The 8,690-nt window shown below is 39.5% G+C and overlaps 1 protein-coding gene across 1 annotated transcript in view; it reads left to right on the top strand.

The window, feature by feature from the left end:
• The window catches only part of ST8SIA6 (ST8 alpha-N-acetyl-neuraminide alpha-2,8-sialyltransferase 6), a 165,418-nt gene that overhangs the window by 1,728 nt on the left and 155,000 nt on the right, over positions 1-8,690 (top strand). The window lies entirely within an intron of this gene.

Here is an 8,690-nt window from a genome sequence, read left to right as displayed (position 1 = left end):
GAGACAGAGAGAGAAAGGATGCGTGTGCATACACGCGAGTGTAACTATCACACTCGCTCGACCTCCCCTGTAAAGCCTGTCCCTCCGTGTGGATGTTCATCGAACCAAGGGAGATATGAAAACAGCTGCACTTTTAAAAATGGGTGCCGAGTTCCCCTCGCGATAATGGTGTGTCGAAAACCCGGAGAAGCAGCTCAACCTGTGTGTTGAAGGATTTGGTTGGTTTGCTTTCTCTCTTCCTGCTTTCAAGTGCACGGGTGTGAGATTCACGTTTGGGAGCACAGAATTCTGTGCTCAGTGTTGGGAATGTTTTTGTCCTTAGTGAATGGAGACTTTTTTTTTTAAACCCCTTTGGACTCTCAGAAGTATATATCCATGTGCAATGATTATTTGAATTTTATCGGGTTTTTTTTTGCCTATTATAAAAGTAATCCATTCTTAGTGCAGATAGTTAGATGATATGAGAAATGTATTTAAAAATATTCACTCGGAGTTCCACGATACAGAGATCACATTAAGGTTTTGGTCTATATTCTTCTAGTAGTTTTTCTCATGTACACACGTTTTTGAAATATACTTAAGATTGGATATTGTATTTTGTTCTGCCTTTTTTCCCTAAAAAATCATATACATATGCATGTCATTTATTTTTTTGCAAAGCATTGCTTTTAATTGTTGCATAATTTATCATATGAATGTGCCATAATCTGTTTTTTAGTCATTTAGATTGGTTTCTGTTTTGTTGGCTATTAATAATTCTATGAAGTACATCTCTGTATGTAAATCTATATATTCATTTTCAGTTCTTCAGGATGGACTGATACAAGCTGAATGATTGGGTCATTTAGTATGTGCATTTTAGGTTCTAAATATTAATACATTTGGCCAGTTGCTTCCTGGATGAGTTGAATCAGTTTACATTTTCACCAGCAGACTCTCCTGCTTTGAGCCTCAGCCTTGCTAGTAATTTGGGGGCAATTTTGTATACTGTCTCTTTTCGTCTGTGTATCTCTTTTGAATGCCTTTTCCTCTATGTATGTTTCTGTATGTCCTTGCCTCCCAGACCATCTTAATCTTCTGATTAGGTGACTTAAGGTTTCCCTGTGGGCTTTGCAGGCAGCGCTAGTGGTAAAGAACCTGCCTGCCAATGCAGGAGACATAAGAGTTGCAGGTTTGGTCCCTGGGTTGGGAAGGTCTCCTGGAGGCAGGCATGGCAACCCACCCCAGTATTCTTGCCTGGAGAATCCCATGGACAGAGGAACCAAAGGGCTACGGTCCATAGGGTTGCAAAGCGTTGGATTCGACCTAAGTGACTTAGCACAGACGCCAGCACTTGCAAGGTTCCCATGTAGTTCTGCATGAGCATCAGAAGGGTCTGGGGAGCCAGGAAGAAATTTTTGAATTGCAGAACAGCACTGTTTCCTGCAATCCTCCTATTGGAATTTCACAGCATATCAGAGGCACCAAAAAATCCTGGAGTAACAAAGCTTTAGAGAAAAATATTGGCCTTTAGTTTTATTTGTTGAAGGGTTGCATATTATAGGTAGCAGTTTTCCAGTGAATTGGGGAGCATTTTCCGAGTCCTATTAGAGTTATATATTCTGGCGTTGTCCCTTGAGATAAGTTAGAAAGAATGTACTAATTAAGTCATCTGGTCATAGCCCTTTTTTGAGGTAATTCTTTGATGAATTTTTCAGCTTCTGTTGAAGTACTTCTTTTCTGTCTGGCATACTTCTTGAGCTAATATAGGTAATTCATATTTTTTTCGGAATGTGGTCCATTCTATTAAAATTTTAAAATTGGTACCAATCTGTTGTATTTTTAAAAACCTGTCTTTTGATCTGTTTTATATCATCTTTATCACTTATGATTCATTATTTATGTGGCAGGGATACAAATTTTAATCCATACTACTTGGTTATGTAGAGAAATTGTAATTTCTTGATTTTTTTCTGTAGCTGATCAGATCTTCTCCCATGAACCCCAACTGTAGGTAATATGTATAAGTAATAATATAATACTACTAAAAGCAATCAGGATAGCCAGCACTTATTGAACCCTTATTATAGACACTGATCTAAGTATTGCTTGGCCAATAAATTTGTTTGTGTTGGAAAACATAAACAAACTTTTTGGCCAATCCAGTACTTTATATTTATAGCTCACTTAATCTTTAAAAAAATGCTGAGAAAAACTCTTATAATCCCTATTTTATAGATAAGTGCCGACTTAAAAAAATGCACAATGTGAGAGTTGCAACTTAAGCTTTATTTGGGGCAATACGAGGACTGCAGCCCAAGAGACAGCACCTCAGATTGCTCTGAGAAACTGCTTCAAAGAGATGGGGGGCGGGGGAGGACAGAATATATGTGATCTTGGTAAAGGGGGAGTACATGCAATCAAGCACATTTATTTTTTAGAAGGTTTCTGCTGGTCCCATGAAGCTTCTGCTAGTCATGAGAAACAGTTGTCACCATCAAGGATTAGTGTTTTTATAGATATGAAAAGTACTCTGTGCTTCCAGGAAACTGGCAGGACAGGTCTTCAAACAGTTAGATATTCTCAAGAGCTGATTTTAAGAACCCGAGATGTAAGAATTGGGCTCATATAATCAGCTCTTGAGAATATCTAACTGTTTGAAGACCTGTCCTGCCAGTTTCCTGGAAGCACAGAGTGCCTCATTCCTGCTCTCCACCCTGAACTCCTTCAGGGTGTATTGGAGGTCACCAGCTCCTGCAGCACATGATTTAATCCTTGTAGAGGTAGGTGGCAAGCACCCAGGGCAAATGCCAATTTGTGGTCAACATGAGGAAACTGAGGTGCAGGGAGACAGAATAAACGGCCCAAATTCAGAGTTGACAAACTGGACCCAGGAGTCATATCCAGGCCATGTGGATCCAGACCCCTACACTTAATCACCCTGCTGTGTAGTCTTTCACAGGTGCTGGGCAAGATAGAGTGTGTGTGTGTGTGTGTGTGTGTGTGTGTTTGTGTGTGTGTGTGTGTCCAGGTTAAAGCTTAGTCAGGTGTGCCAACTTAAGCAACTCTTTCTGGTATGATTATTCTCTTTGGGAGCAAACTCAGATTATTTTCACTAACCTTTCTTCTCATTTTAAACTGTTTATTTGATTATTTTCTTTATTTGGCTACACTGGCTCTGATTGCAGAATGTGGGATCTTTAGTTGCAGCATGTGGGATCTAGTTCTGTGACTAGGGATGGAATCCAGGCATGTTGCATTGGAAGCTCGGAGTCTTAGCTACCGGACCACTAGGGAAGTCCCTTCACCATCTCTTGTTACTTTAAGATGGTACCCTGATCTAAGGGGGAGAGGGCTTCCCTGATAGGTTAGTTGGTAAAGAATCTGCCTGTAATGCAGGAGACCCTGGTTCAATTCCTGGGTCAGAAAGATCCTCTAAAAAAGGGATAGGCTGCCCACTCCAGTGTTCTTGGGCTTCCTTGGTGGCTCAGCTGGTAAAGAATCTACCTGTAATATGGGAGACCTGGGTTTGCTCCCTGGGTTGGGAAGATCCCCTGGAGAAGGAAAAGGCTACCCACTTCGGTATTCTGGCCTGGAGAATTCCATGGACTGTATAGTGCATGGGGTCACAAAAAGTCAGACATGACTGAGTGACTTTCAGAAAAAAGTAGGGGGGAGATGGGCCGAGGTGGTGTGGTGGTAGAGTTAAGAGGTGGGTTTCATGATCAGGGTATCCTTTGACTCCTTTGTTCTCCAAGGGGATGTTGTCCATTTCCCATCTGTTGGCTGAGTACTCTGATGATAGCCTGTGATGAAAGCTGCAGTTCGTGGTTCATTCTTTTCAGGCATTCCACCTGTTGGTACTCTCCACTGTCTTGGCTTCCCCTGAGCTCCTATGAATGCTACATTTCAGGGATCCAGTGAAGATTCTCTTTTAGTTCCATCCTCAGTTGTACTGTGCAACGTTTGCTATGATGCTGCCTCACCCAGCTCTGGCTGGCTAGCTCCAGCCAATCTCCCCACTATTTGGGGGCCCATCTGGAGAAGGAAATGGCAACCCACTCCAGTATTCTTGCCTGGAGAATGCCATGGACAGAGGAGCCTGGCAGGCTACAGTCTATGGGGTTGCAAGAGTCGGACACGACTTAGCAACTAAACCACTACCACCTAAACATACAAGGACCAAAGTTGGCTCAGGAAAAACTAAGTATCAGGATCTACCTCTTCTTGCCCCACAAAGTGGATGTGACCCTATTTTAATTTCAGGATGGAAGAGTGCCAAAGAAGTGATCTATTCCAGAGTCCTAATTAGGGGAGGAGACAAAGCTCTATCTACCCTTCTTGTTACTCTCCCCTTTCTCTCTCCAAGCCAAGCCTTTCTTTTTCCTTTCTTTCTCCTCTTTCCATCTTTGCTGTAGGCTGGAAAGTGCTGTCTTCCCCAACATTGTATTGTCTTTCTCTTTTCCTGATGCATACCTCCAGGTCTGTCTCAAACCTAAGCTCAAGGGTGAATTGTGGGGACTGGGAGTTAAAAAAAAATTGGGAAAGCTCCAGGAGCTGAGTCTTCCAGGTAAGGTAGTTAATATCTAAAAAGACATAATGGGAGGAATGTAGGAAATCTTTTCTTGGGACTATGCTGCTACTGCTAAGTCGCTTCAGTTGTGTCCGACTCTGCGCGACCCCATAGACGGCAGCCCATCAGGCTTTCCCGTCCCTGGGATTCTCCAGGCAAGAACACTGGAGTGGGTTGCCATTTCCTTCTCCAATGCATGAAAGTGAAAAGTGAAAATGAAGTTGCTCAGTCGTGTCTGACTCTTCACAACCCCATGGACTGCAGCCTACCAGGCTCCTCTGTCCATGGGATTTTCTAGGCAAAAGTACTGGAATGGGGTGCCATTGCCTTCTCTGAATATGTGTCTACATACTCCCTATCCATAAATCTAACAACTTGGTGATTGCTTATAATGGACCTCACTTGTGCAGCATTGGATAAATGTAGATCTTTATTTAATGGCATAATTCTCACCAATTCACATAATTTTTTTTCTGAGTTATAATGTCTAGTGATTCATTTATTGATTTCTGTATATAACTAGGGATGAAATACAAATCCTATTTTGTGCAAAGCTGAATATTACCTTATTCGTTCTCTTTTTATCCTTTCAGGAAAAAATCTATATCTCTTTGTAGTCCCCCAAAGAGTGTTTCAAAATAGCTAGGGAAAAGTCATGTCAAAGTCAGAAAGACAAAGGAGAAAAATACACTAATAATTTTCAAAATATGACCCTATCACAATGGATTGTTTCTCTTTCTAATAAACTTTGTCAGTATGTGTCATTGGTTTGTTTGTTTGTTTAGACAACCAGCTCTTGGATTTATTTCTCAATTCTGATCTATTTCCATGTTCTGTTTCCTTTGTGGAGTTTTGTTTTCTTTGTGTTATTTTTATCTTTTAAAATATCATTCCTTTCTTTCCCCCAATTTACTATTTTGAAATGAATGCTTAATTTATAGATCTTTCCTTTTTTCTTTGTAACAAACATATTTGCTACTATGAATTTTCCTTTGAATGCAGCTTTGCATCTGTTCTTTAAGTTTGGATCCTTACTGTTTAGGTTTTTAAAACTATATTCTAAATTGTTTCTAGTTACATTAGAACATTTAAATTTTACCTCCATAGTTATTTAGGAGAGTACTCTCCCCCGCCCCTCCACCCTACCTCACCGCCCAGAGGAGCAATTCTAACTTCCTTCAAGAACTTTTCCTTTGAATTCACAATTTGGCTGTTTGGTGCAAAAACCCTGTTAACCTGTCTTTTGGGAGAGTACTTTTACATTTCCAAGTGATTGGAATTTTTTTCTTAAATATTAATTTAATATGTGTTCTTAAATAATATTAGTTTCATTTTTGATTATGAAAGAAGCCAAATAAAACCCTGCCATAATATTATAAGTGAGCTCCCAAATATTCAATCATTAGGAATGAGAGATTGGATTATTGTGACATTGATGACATGGCCAAAACAAGTGTATATAACTGGCTGGCTTGAAATTCCAGGGTTCCTTCATGGGAGCTATCTAGGTCCCAGTTGTGGTTTGGCATCTTTTAGTGGCAGTGTCCATATTTTTGGCTTTAATATCGATGCTGATGATTCAGGATCCTGTGACTGGCTAAGACTTTCTGGATAGAAGCCACTATTACAGGATTAGTCTATGAATCCTCCAGTAATGTGGGGACCCCACTTCCACTTCTCTACTTTCCTAGAGAGGTTTTTCTTTGTACTCCCTGTGACTCTTCTCCCTGCAGTAGAACTTGACTTGTCCCTGTTTGAGAACTGAGGTTCAGTAAAAGACAGACATCAAAAGTCAGTCGTGTTATATCCCAATTCTTATTATTGTAGGAGCATTACTGTGGAGATTATTATTTGGTTGTATGGTTTTAGATATGTACACCAAAAAGGAAAACTGCTTGTCATTTCAGTGTGATAAAGATGCTAGATTCATATTTTCATAACTTTGTATGCACATAACTAGTAATTTTGCTCTGCATATTTTGGTATGTGTTAGTAACTTTTTAAACAACATCTGAACTTTTCTTCATGTCATTAGTATTCTTTGGCAATGTAATTTTTAGAGCATGGTATTCAAACATATGCATGTGCTGTAATTTATTTATTCTTCCCTTTTGTATATTTCAGTTGTTTATTATTTTTGATTTTGATGTGTATTTTAATATGAAATTAGAGTACACATCAGTTTATAGCCTCTAAATTTGTAGCCTTACACGCTATATTGATTATTGAGATGAATTCCTAAAAGTGAAGTTCAGTTCAGTTCAGTCGCTGAGTCATGTCTGACTCTTTATGACCCCATGAATTGCAGCACGCCAGGCCTCCCTGTCCATCACCAACTCCCAGAGTTTACCCAAACTCATGTCCATCGAGTCGGTGATGCCATCCAGCCATCTCATCCTCTGTCGTCTCCTTCTCCTCCTGCCCCCAGTCCCTCCCAGCATCAGGGTCTTTTCCAATGAGTCAACTCTTTGCATGAAGTGGCCAAAGTATTGGAGTTTCAGCCTCAGCATCAGTCCTTCCAATGAACACCCAGGACTGGTCTCCTTTAGGATGGACTGGTTGGATCTCCTTGCAGTCCGAGGGACTCACAAGAGTCTTCTCCAGCACCACAGCTCAAAAGTGAACAGACTTGACCAAAGAACATGTGAAAATGTTGTGTTGCTATCTGTCCAATAACAGTAGTTGTTCAGTTTATTCTCATGTAAGCAGTATATGAGAATGAACATTGTCTCAGATTCTTGCCAGTTCTGTATATTAGCATTTCTTTTCACTTTTTCTAATTTCATACTCAAGAGATAGTATTTCACTGATGTCTTAATATATACTTATTTGTTTACCATTATGTTTAATTTTTAAGGTACTTGTTGACCATTTACTTCCTCTTATTTTTTATTATTAAATTTTTTAATTGTTGTGCCAATCTCTGCTGTATCGCAAAGTGACTCAGTTTTACCCATATATATTTTCTTTTTAAAATATTCTTTTCCATTGTGTTTTATCCCAGAAAACTGGATATAGTTCCCTGTGCTCTACATTAGGACCTTGTTGTTCATCCATTCTAAATGTAGTAGTTTGCATTACCAACCCCAAATTCCCAGTCCATCCTCTCCCTCCTCCCCTCCCACTTGACAGCCACAAATCTGATCTCTAGGTCTGTGAGTCTGTTTCTGTTTATAGATAGATTCATTTGTGGCATATTTTAGATTTCACATATAAGTGATATCATATGGTATTGGTCTTTCTCTTTCTGAGTTACTTCACTTAGTATGATAATGTCTAGTTGTATCCATGTTGCTGCAAATGACATTATTTTGTTCTTTTTTATGGCTAAGTAGTATTTCATTGTATATATGTACCACATCTTCTTTATCCATTTATGTGTTGATAAACAATTAGGTTGTTTCCCTGTTTTGGCTTACATAGGGATGCATGTATCTTTTTGATTTAAAGTTTTGTCTGGGTATATACCCAGGAGTGGGATTGCTGGATCATAAGGTAACTCTGTTTTTAGTTTTATGAAGAACCTTTATACTATTAAATATTTTTCATAGTGGCTGCACCAACTTACATTCCCACCAACAGTGTAGGAGGGTTTTCTTTTCTCCATAACCTCTCCATCTTCCTGTTTTAAAATTTTTTTTTAATTTAATTTTATTTTTAAACTTTACATAATTGTATTAGTTTTGCCAAATATAAAAATGAATCCACCACAGGTATACATGTGTTTCCCATCCTCAACCCTCCTCCCCCCTCCCTCCCCATACCATCCCTCTGGGTCGTCCCAGTGCACTAGCCCCAAGCATCCAGTATCATGCATCAAACCTGGTCTGGCATCTCGTTTCATACATGATGTTTTACATGTTTCAAAGCCATTCTCCCAAATCTTCCCACCCTCTCCCTCTCCCACAGAGTCCATAAGACTGTTCTATACATCACTGTCTCTTTTGCTGTCTCGTACACAGGGTTATTGTTACCATCTTTCTAAATTCCATATATATGCGTTAGTATACTGTATTGGTGTTTTTCCTTCTGGCTTACTTCACTCTGTATAATAGGCTCCAGTTTCATCCACCTCATTAGAACTGGTTCAAATGTATTCTTTTTAATGGCTGAGTAATACTCCATTGTGTATATGCTG

Source organism: Bison bison, unplaced genomic scaffold (assembly GCF_000754665.1).
Source record: "Bison bison bison isolate TAMUID 2011002044 unplaced genomic scaffold, Bison_UMD1.0 scf7180017864461, whole genome shotgun sequence".
NCBI lineage: Eukaryota > Metazoa > Chordata > Mammalia > Artiodactyla > Bovidae > Bison > Bison bison.
This window is presented reverse-complemented; position numbering and strand designations above follow the sequence as displayed.